The sequence below is a fragment of the Alligator sinensis genome, unplaced genomic scaffold (genome assembly GCF_000455745.1).
Source record: "Alligator sinensis unplaced genomic scaffold, ASM45574v1 scaffold744_1, whole genome shotgun sequence".
In the NCBI taxonomy this organism is placed as follows: domain Eukaryota; kingdom Metazoa; phylum Chordata; order Crocodylia; family Alligatoridae; genus Alligator; species Alligator sinensis.
In genome coordinates, this window is record NW_005842241.1 from 911,938 (window position 1) to 921,513 (window position 9,576).

Consider the following 9,576-nt stretch of genomic DNA (forward strand, 5'->3'; position numbering starts at 1 on the left):
GGGCGGGGAAGGGGCTGATTCTGCCACTTGCCCCATGCAGGGAGCAATCAGCGGTGGCAGCTGAGGCTAGCTGTGCCCTTGTCTAAGGGGGCTCTGCCAGCCAGCCTCTGGCCACGCCTCCACCCCTGCTGCTGGAGCGGAGCAGGGGCAGGGATCGTGACGGGCCCTGTCATGGCTTCCTAGCAGAGGTGCTGTGCGGTGGGCAGGGGTGGGAGCAGGACAGGCATAGTTGCCACAGATTGTGTGGGGCAAGTGGCAGCACCAGAACTCAGAGGGGTGGCCATATCCCCCAAAGTCCCCCTAGCACCCCTGCCGCTTGCCCCGTGCAGTCTGCGGCAGCTCTGACTGCCTGTAGCACAGCCCCCCCGCCAGGAGGAGGCTTTTGCTCCTGAGAAACCATGACGGGCTGCTGCTAATGTCACAGTCCCTGCTCCCTCACCATTCCAGCGTCAGTGGTGGGGACATGGCCAGAGGCCGGTGGGCATGGGTCCCTTAGGCGAGGCGCAGAGAGAGAGGGTATTTCCCCCCCTCTGTCCAGTATCTGGAGAAGAGATCAGGGAGGGAGCTTATTCCACTGCTTGCCCCGCACAAGGAGCAATTAGCAGCGGCGGTTGGGGCTGACAGACCATGGCTGCAGTCCCCCAGGGGCAGAGGGGGCAGAGTGGTGAATAACTCCCTCCCTGACCCCTCTGCCAAAGGGAGCCATGCCAGTTGGTGCCTGGTCATGCCTCTGCCCTTGCTGCTGCAGCAGCAAGGGGGAGCGCCAGGGGGCCCCAGCCCAGGTCCATGCTGCTGGGACAGGGAGTGGGGAATTACACCCCCTCCCTGGCCAGCTCACTTGAGGCTTCTGCCAGGGCTGGCTGTGCCGCCCTCAGCACAGCTTCTCTGCAGTCAAAGGCACAATCTAGCGCCCTCGGGCTTCTGGTCTCAGCCACTGCAGGCATATGCTTGCATTTCCTGAGTTAAAAGTGAATGTCTATTCACTTGCAAAGTGGTTAAATCTAGGGATGTTAGACTAACCTACAAATATCACATCAATTCTGGCTCTGTCGTTTTTAATGTCTGTCCCTAGCCATATACATTAGTGCTGCTTGAACAGAAACACCGGACAGCATCTATCCACTCCACTAAGGCACAAGTAGAAGAAAGTTTTCTTGCATCCTCCTCTCCCTTAAAGCCAGCCTGTACTCCCACTTAGGTCCAGCCACTAAGGCTGTATTATGATGTTTGAGTCAGACCTCATTCACATATGTTTAGGCCACTGCTTTTTTAATCCCCTCTTTCTTACCTACATGCCAGCAAGCTGTTGTGCTTTGCTTTCTTTAAATGAAGCCTGCATTCCTAATTTCTCCTTAACTAGCCAGGGACCTGTACTAGATCTTAATCTATTTGGTATCATCATCACATTTTGCTGTATTTGCAAGGTTCTCACCCTGATAAAAATAGGCCTCTGGTGTTTGAATAAGGCACCAGAACAATTTCTTCCCCAAGGAGAAGGTCCTGGTACCTAGAACAACAGCATAGCTCATTGCAAATATCAGAGGAGGGTTGTCAACTCTGACTGAAGCTATTGTGGGAGATTTTTCTTTCCAACATGACGTAATGTCATTAATTGTACTGTTCAAGCCATTCGCAATATCAAGCTCCCAGATTGATCTCCCAGTGACTATTGAAAGCAATGCTGATTCTGGTAGACTCCTGGCCAAACTGGAAGGGTTGGCAACCCTAATCAAAGGAAGGGGGCTGGGGGTAGTAATGAGGTCTCTAAAGGAGGCACTGTTACCTGAGGGTCACATCTGCATGCAAAAGACAGGCAGTTCTTGCAGAATGCTGCTACAGAAAAATATCTGCCTAATCTCCCCAATATAACTGAGAGAGAGCAAGCGGGGAGAGGAAAAAATTCACTAGAGCCAAACAAAGCCTATGGAGGTGTTGCATAGAGGACGGATGCTGATGCTGCAGATTGTGGAGTAGAAGGCTTAGTTAAGGATGACTTATCTTCTGCCGGTTTACCACCAAAGAGGATCCTAAATCTAAGCATATGAAAAATAATAAGAGGGGGATCCTGCTAATATGGAGAAATGATAACTAGAAGGCAACAACCAGCATGAGGAACAACAGGCTGACTTTCTGCCCTGTTACAGCGGGGGAGGAGTTTACAGTAATACTATGGCCTATTTCACGCTTCTCCAGACATGATATACATATGCCAACTGAAAGAGGGACATGGTGCCTGGAGCAATATCACACAAAGAAGTAAGGAGTGGTGATGGCAGTTCCAACCCCAGCTCCTCTTCCATTCCCCATAGTGGAGTGCAAGTGTCTTTTCACATCTAGGAAAACCAAAGCAGAAATCATAAGTTATTTGCTTATTTTTTGTTGGTAGGCAGGCATTTCTGAATCCAGTTACTGATGTAGAAAAAACGGGCTTCCTCAACACTAAAAAACACACTGGATGAGAGTATGTTTCTATTGAAGTAAGTGTCAAAACCCCCATTGTCTTGAATAGGACCAAGATTTCATCCAGACTTCCACCTGTGAGACTGCCTGACTGCCTCCCTCTCACCCACTCATAGTCAGGACATGAGCAAGCATCACACTGCACTGAGAGAGAAGCCCTGCCTGTCAAACTGCACAGTTTATCAGCCCAAGTGCCTGTGTTGACAAGAAGGTAGAACAGCATCTGTAGCAGGACCACCAGGAGGAAATCAACCATCCCTAGTGGGATTCCTGAAACTAATCACATGGCTCATACAGTCCCTACAGAGAGGACAACAATTATCATCAGACCTATACCTTGGCTCTGATTAACACCCCAGTAGTTAAAACCGCTACCAAAGGACATACTTCTCTTCCAATTGCGGAGGAAAATGATCTCTAGGACCAGATGGCAATTGCAGCTTTCTGATAGCAGGTATCCAGTATTCTCACCAACCCCCTCTCCCCAAGCTAAGTCTGTCCCAGAGCTGCCTGATTTGTGTACAACTGAACGTTATGGCCTGAACTATAGCCCCTCACAGCTTTGAACTTTAGGTTAGGGACAGACATTACACATAAACCAGTTTAAATTATCAGAAACTGGTGCGAGTGACTGGGTTTTCCCAGCCCCAGGGGCAGGCATTAACTAGGTCAGGTTAACCATTTGTAGACTGGGCTAACCCCTTATCAGTCTAAATGTTAGTTTATCTCCTGTGGGTCAATTAACTTAGATCGGATGTACCACTTTTTGAGCAATTTAAGCCCTGAGAATGTCTGCATGACCGGGTATTTAGATCGACCTAACTTGGGTTAGGTTGATCTAAATGTATTGCTTGTACATAACCCGAGTCAACTCTGGCAGTAGTAGCATAGCATACTGATAGGTACTGCAGTGTATGCATGACTTTGAGAAAGCGCACACTGAAAATCAAACTCTTGAGAAGCCAGAATGATCACAACAGAGTATCTGTGGTCTTACGGGTTCAGGTGGCAGCCAGGATGTCAAATGGGGCAGCAGCCATGGTCTCTGCATACCTCAAAAAATTGCTTATGAGTTACAAAATTAAAAACAGGAAAAATTGTGGCCTTATTATTTCATCTTCTTCCGCAAGACATCTTCCTGAAGAGCCTCAGATGCAGTGGTTTTCACTACCAACAGAAGCAGTGGAGCATGGCAACCGAGGAATTCTGAACTAGATAGGCTATAATAGTTACAAAAACAGTGTAATGCATGCAAACACAGGATACAAACCTATATCTTTTACCAAGAGAGTCTACAGGTGTTTACAGATACTGCAATGTGAGGAAGTGCTCATGAAGATGGTAGAACCACTTTAAATTGTCAAATTAAAATATGTACTAATGAAACAGCCACTTTTTCAACATTGGAAATTTTTGCAAAATTTTCCATGTTCTGAAGTTTTGTGTTGTGTTATTTCAATGGACCTGGAAAGCAACCAATACAACCTTGTTTCTGTTTATTATTTTTTCTCTCTTCCTCACCCCTTTTCCAATGGGAAAATGGGGGGAAAAGGATAAGAGGAAAAGTAGGGAAGGGCAGAGAAAAGAAAACATGGCAACCAAAAATTGTTACATTTTTTTTCTTTTTTTTTTTGGTGGAGGGGAGGCACAATCATTTCTTTTTGAAGCTAACGGACAAAAGTGGCTTCAACTTTCTCAACATTTTTCAAAATTTGCTTTCCAGTTTTTACCAGTTCTAGTATCGGTGAAATGGGAGTTCCATACATTAGATGAAATTGCTCTCTACAGGGATTATTATGGAAAACTTCACTTTTATTAAAATGAGCCAATATCCACTGCCATAGGAATACTACCCGAGTGGGAAAATGGCCCATATCAGTGGGGGTGCAGAGAGCTATGGAGAATGGGAAAAGGACATGAAGGTCTTTTGGAATGCCACATAGGGCACATCATGCTGAACAGCAGTGACAGAGCGTCTGGCAGCAGCGCACACATAGCTTTTTTGCGATCTGAGACTATCCTCCCCTTTATGTTAGTTATCAAGTGCAAGAAAGAGGAAACACAGAGAGATTGAGAGTTGCTACAGTGCACAGATGGCGCATTTACCAGCTACAGTTTGCATGCCACAACTCTCTCACATTTTGTTTTTATATAGCTGGACAACAGTTTTGTTCATCTACTCCATTAAAAGTAAAATTCATCTGTGAATCAGTGGGTGGGAATGGACTAATTTTTCATTTTGGCTCCAGTTCTTTCTGGCCCCAAATTTAGGTTTTTATAAAGACAAACCTTTGCAAAACTCAACAGCACGAGGGACAATTCTATTAAATTATTTTTCTAAATTTTAACACAGGTTTTAATGATCTCTGCTATAAGCTCAATCTTGATCACAGACGCAACAAGTAAGATTCGCAAAGATAAAAAGGGCACAATTGCAACACAATTGTTCCTTCATATTGTTACTAAATAGTCCTTTTGTTATAGGAGGATACCTGTTAGGACAGAGAAACTTTGCAGTTTTCCTGTACATTAAATTGTTGCCCCCACCCTTCTCAATATTTAATGGCTTGGGAATTTCAACTGCAGCACCCTGCAGCTGTAGTTTTTAAATCTCTATTAACATGAATCCCAGCCATAAAATGTTAGTTCTTGTCACATCTCCATTTAGCTGTTAAGTACTCCATTTCTTACAAGGCTACTGTTTGCAACTACCGTGCACTCCCTCACAATTAAAATTACTGAAGTACGGTACCATCTCACAAGAATCTCAATGCTGATCTCTTGTTGGAAGTTGACATGGATAACTTAGCTCATATAAGAAAGTACCTTCTGCTCCCATCCCTGTGACATCTCTATTATTATTTACCTAGCATGCTGTCTTCTGGAGCAGGGAAGTAACCTGCTTTGCTAAATATTGAGCACTAAAAATTGTACCCAGGGATTGAATTAATTTAATTTTGGTCTTCTAAGAAGTCTTCAGGATATTGTGCAGAACTGAAATTTGGTTCTCTCAAACTGGAGACGGGGGCGTTGATTATGGTAGATTCTCAGGTCTATTTTTATTTCCCAGGGCATTTATTAGGTCCAAGGGAATAACACGACCACATTTTATTTATTTATTACATTATTATTGTTGTTGTTATCACTGTTACTATTATTTACTTTATAGTAGAACCTACAGCCCCCAGCTGAGCTTGGGAATCCACTGTGCTGGGCACCTTACATGGGGAAGAACAGCTCCTACTTTGACTATTTACTATCCCATATGTCAGGGGTTGTCCTGAGAGGTACTTGGGAAGGCCTTAGGGGGTACATGCAAGCAGGTGGGGACGGAGTACCACCACCTGCCACCCACCACCCCGCACCACCGCTTCCCAGGAGCAGAGCTGGGGGGAAGGGCAGGAGGGGCGAAGGTAGTAGCCGTACAGGTGCTGGCCAGATGCGGGGGGGGAGGAAGAGAGGGAGAGCTTGCACACGGTGGCTGCCACCCAGAACTGCCAGCACTCCTCATCCAGCCGGTTATGGTGATCCATCTGACCCTGAGTAGAGGGACAAGACCCTCTAGCAAGAAGCCTCCAAGTTTAAGTCCCAGCAAGAGCAAGAGCATTGGCTCTTCCCAGTCAAAATCCCCAGCATTGGCTGCAGCCAACTTCCAAGATTTGCAAGGAAATGTAGCACGAGGAAGGGAGAAAATTCCCTCCCAGACCCATGTGGCAAAGCCCAGAAGCACAGGAAATACCCATAGTAGAACACAGGCATAGTTATGTGTTCATCCTTGTGAACATGTAGATGTCCAACCTCTTAAACACCTCCAGTGATAGAGATTCCACAACTTCCCTAGGCCAGCTCTTCCACTGCCTCACTGTTCTAACAGTGTGGACTCATGCCAACTAACTCCCTCAGACTGATTTTTGTGTGCAATATTTCAGCCAACAGTAGGCTACTGTTGAGAACAAGAATGGGGGAAAATCCATAATTTTACAGATGTTATAAAATTATTGAGACTGGTTTTTAATCCTCTAGTACTCCCTTGCTTTGGACCAGAAATTTGGCAAGTGGTGAGCTTCATTTCCTGGATGTGCCATTTTTCATTCTTGAGAAACTCATCAAAACTGAAGTTAGTACACAGTAGAGATTTCTTACATCCATGCTACTAAAAATCTACTCTCTGAACATCCTTCATTCTCTCACTTCAGCAAAAGGACACAGACGCAGTTCCCTTTTAACTGCTCCTCCCAGAGATTCTTGGAAAGTGTCAGACTAGACACTGAAATGGAGGAGCAAGTGTGTCTCTCCCTGTGCTCTTGTTGAAGCAATGTCCTAGAGAGGGAAGCCATCCAATTCATGTGCAGAACAAACAAAAGTTGGAATAGGGGGGATAAAGAGGAGCTGTTTAAAGCAAGGAAACAGAGTGGAGAGGATGGAAAAAAACTGGGACTGGGACCAACTGGGCAAGCAGCTTATGAACCTAGGGGTAAAAGAGGTTCAGACTGGGAGCTGGGGAGCTGTTACAAGTCTATGAGGAAAAAAAGGAATTGGAGTATGGTTGGTTTGGAGGAAAACAGTTTGAACAAGAAAGGAGGAGGGCAGAGATGGGACAAGGAACATGGGATGGCATGGCAAGTGTGGTAAAGTGGTATATTGGAACTTCACCAGTCAGTATCCAGGTGAACCTTAGGACTGATGAACAAGGAGACTGGGATAAGATGGATAGAACAGGACTGAAACAAGGAGCATATGTGAGGAAAGAGACGGGAACAAGTGGGAGGATGGAACAGAAAGGGTCAGAGTCAACAGAAAGGGGATGCCTATCCACTTAGAACAGGGGTTTTCAACCTTTTTTAACAAGTGTACCCCTTCTGGTGGTGGCAGCTGGGGAGGGGCTGGTTCGTACACAGCTGCTGTCACCATGCACTGTCCCGCCCCGCGCTGCCACAACTACAACCTACCACCCCATCCTGCCGCCGCATCCAGTTTCCCCCACGTTCGGTTGCTTGTGCGGCTCCGCAGGCCTCATGCCCAGCCAATCGCACACTGCCTGTCAGCAGCCCACAGAGCTGCACATGCAACCAGCCATGGGAAAGCAGCGTGGGGCAGGGACGGCAGCACAGTAAAGGAAACCCAAGTAAAGGGTACCTGGGGTCTGTAGAACCCTAGCTTCATTTGTTGCAGAAGGTGGAAGTGCACAGTGAATGAGCCAGGGAAGTACAATAGAAGAAAGGAGGGTTTCATGGTTCAGATTTTTGAAAGCTGCTTTGGAAAAAATGAGCTATGCCTGCCACTGACACACAATTCCTGTGTGCTGTTAAACCAGTCACTTAAAACAAACTTCTCACAGGTAACCATTGAGTATTCCTCATTTTCTGGATGGTCAACTTGAGATGCCAGGCCTGATTTACAGAAGTCCTGGGTATTCATGGTTGCTATTGTGACTAAATATAAAGTAACATGGAACGAAAAGTACTCTGAGAAAATCAGATTCTAGAGTCTGGGTTGTTGAGCTCTACCTAATTCCCATTTTGGGCTCGTAAGTCCAAAATTAAGATGCTCAGTCCCTGTAACTCAACAGTGGGCTAACCCTGAAGGTGCCTGTAACAGGTCAGGGATAGCTCAGTCTCTCAGTGTCTTCTTACTGTTTCCCCAGGCTAAACTCCCTCCCAGCAGAAATCAACATAAACAGCAAAACAAATACTTCAATAGCAGAGGGTCTTTTCCCAGACTCAGAAAGAGCACCTGAGCTCAGTTTTGCCACTGGTAGCCCACACTCTTCCCTCTCTCTCTTGTTCCCTCCAGCAGCTCAGTCTCTCACCTTCACTCAAGGCCCTTTCCCAGAACCCCAGGAAAGTGGCAACTCGGGCATAGCCCTTGGGGTTCATCCGGGAGCCCTCTGCTTGCTCTCTCATGCTCAGCGTCCTTCAGCTCTCCTCTGGGAGCTTTCAACTCCCATGGGCCAGCTAATTATCCCCGTCAGTTGGCTCAATCCTCTAAGGAAGGCTTACAATCAGTTTATGCCTGCATGCCTATTACAGTGCCTAAAGTCCTTACATCCCCAGATGTCAACGTTAAAGGCTCCTAAAATTCCACTGCTGAGCACGCCCTGGGCCGTGCCTTTCTCTCGGATGCTGAGCTGCTCAGAACTCCTATCTCATTCCTGATTGTCAGCACCAGTCCTGGGCAGCCCCAGTCTAGAACAGTAGCATGATTCAGATCTGAGGAATTTTACACCCCACCCCAAATGGGTCGGACTAGATGATCTCCTCAGGTCCCTTCCGACCCTACCAACTATGAAACTATGAAATATTGTGTATTTTGCCATGAATGTCTGGCACCAAATCACACCAAGGCCACAAGGCATCTAAATCATGGAGAGGGTGAGACTGAAGTTAATCCCCTCTGCAAAATATTTCCTATTGGCTGGCTGTTGGGAAAAACAGTCCCCCAGCTATGGAAAGCAAAGCAAGGTGTCACCTTAGAGACTGATTCAGAGAGGCATAAGATTTTACAGGCAACAACCTATTTTATTACATGCTAGGAATGGACAGATACTAGTTTGTCCATTAGTCAGATACTAGTATGCTGAGAATGGAAATCTCATGACTATCTCAACAAGTCAGTCTTCCCGCCCCACTTTCTGCCTGACTTCAGGCTTACACAGCTAACCTTGTCTGTGCCCAATCCTAGTTGGCTAACTCTTGCCATATATTGCATTGGAAGCTGATTTGCTTCACTGAGTGTTGTGTATTTTTTGCTGCATTGGCAAGCCATTCCAATGCTGAGCACTGTTATGCTGATATCCTTTTTGCAGATGTTCCCAAAATGTACACCCAAAAAGTATTTTTTTTACTTTAATCTATTTGAACTTCAGCTTCCTATTCATAAAAAAAACCAACCCAAAAAAACCCATAATGCCATCCCTTCTCAAGGCAAGAATTCTGGATAATGAATTAATTTATCTTGGTGAAGCATTCTTGTATCCTACTTTCTTGTACATAACATACCACAGAAATATAATACATACCTTGGTTTTAAAAGGCAGAATGAAGGGAAAAATATCTTTCCTTATGTTAATTAACTCTGGGACACCAGCTAAGGAGGAGAACCTGTTCATTGTTCTAC